Genomic DNA, 1,711 nt, shown 5'->3' on the forward strand with positions numbered 1-1,711 from the left:
CCGCAGGTCCCTCTTTCTCTCGCCACCTTAGCCCGCCCGTTCCCCCGGGACGTCCCGCCCGGCCAGGGCAGCCCTCCTCGGTGCCCGCCCTTCGTACGTTACGGTCACGAGTAAAGGTTTAACAACCGAGCCCGAAGGCTCGGGTTCGGTCCAGGCGCTTGGCTCGCAGGGGCCAGGCGGCCGCGGCCACGTGCAGACCGACCCCCCGCTCCGCCCCAGCCCTTTCCGCCCTCCCCTCGCAGGGCGAGGGGTGGGAGTCCGGGTGGAGGGAGGGGGAGAGGCAGACGGGCCCCGGCCTTTCGGCCCCCACGCAGAGAAGGGAGGCAGGGTAGCCCCTCTCCGTCCTGGGCTTCCCGTGGACCGGGGGCGGGGGCTGGGGGGGGCGGCATGGGGATACCGAGGCGGGGCACGGACGTCCTCGGACGTACGTCCTTCCCTCCTCGGCGGTCTCCCTTCCGCCCTCCCCGGGGCCCCCCTCGTGGGCGTCCACGGGCCACCTCAGGCCGCACAAGTCTTTGAACCACCGCCTTCCCCGGGCCGCGAGGCTCGCGGAGAGCGCTAGGTACCTGGCTCCTGGGTGAGGGAAACGGTTCCAATCCCTCTGGGGCGTCCCCCGCCGCCGCTTCCGGCCTACCCGCGGGGGGGTAGGCAGGCGAGCGACGGACGGCAGGCGGAGTGGTGCCCGGCACCCGCCAGCCGGCTCCGCGTTACCTCGGGGGGCGTCGTCCCAGAAGGCGTGCCGAGAGAAACCGCTGCCACGGCCGCGCCCGCTCCCAGGGATCCGGGGTTTCCCTCTGTTCCCGGCGTGCCTGGGAGGAGGACGTGACTGGGGCCACCGACGTTTGCGCGCCCCCTCCGGTCGCCATCCCGTCCGCACACCCGCAGCGAGAGCTCCCCGTCCGGGGCGGTCGCCCGCGGCCCGGTCCCCGCCCTTCCCCACGCGCCGAAGCGGCGGGGAGGGCGGTCCCAGCGACCGGGGGGCAGACCGCACGGGCGGGCGGCGTCTCGGAGGGATGCGGCTCGGGTACACGCACGGTGGGGAAGGCGCGACGGTGGCCCGGCAGCGGACCGGCACGGATGGAGGAGACCCCCTCCGCCGAGCTCAACCCTTCCCAGCCGCCTGGGACCGAGCGAGCGCGGAAGGGGCGCCCGGCCCTCCCCGCGCACGGGACCCCGCCGCCGGGGTCCCATCCTGCGCGCGGGGAGGCGTCCAAGGCCTTCTTCGGTCGTCAGCTGCGCCGCCGTCGGGGGACCCCGAGCCGGCCGAGCGCAACCCCGTTAATGATCCTTCCGCAGGTTCACCTACGGAAACCTTGTTACGACTTTTACTTCCTCTAGATAGTCAAGTTCGACCGTCTTCTCGGCGCTCCACCAGGGCCGTGACCGACCCCGGCAGGGCCGATCCGAGGACCTCACTAAACCATCCAATCGGTAGTAGCGACGGGCGGTGTGTACAAAGGGCAGGGACTTAATCAACGCGAGCTTATGACCCGCACTTACTGGGAATTCCTCGTTCATGGGGAATAATTGCAATCCCCGATCCCCATCACGAATGGGGTTCAACGGGTTACCCGCACCTGTCGGCGTAGGGTAGACACACGCTGAGCCAGTCAGTGTAGCGCGCGTGCAGCCCCGGACATCTAAGGGCATCACAGACCTGTTATTGCTCAATCTCGGGTGGCTGAACGCCACTTGTCCCTCTAAGAAGTTG

Source organism: Chrysemys picta, unplaced genomic scaffold, assembly GCF_011386835.1.
Source record: "Chrysemys picta bellii isolate R12L10 unplaced genomic scaffold, ASM1138683v2 scaf1093, whole genome shotgun sequence".
In the NCBI taxonomy this organism is placed as follows: Eukaryota; Metazoa; Chordata; order Testudines; family Emydidae; genus Chrysemys; species Chrysemys picta.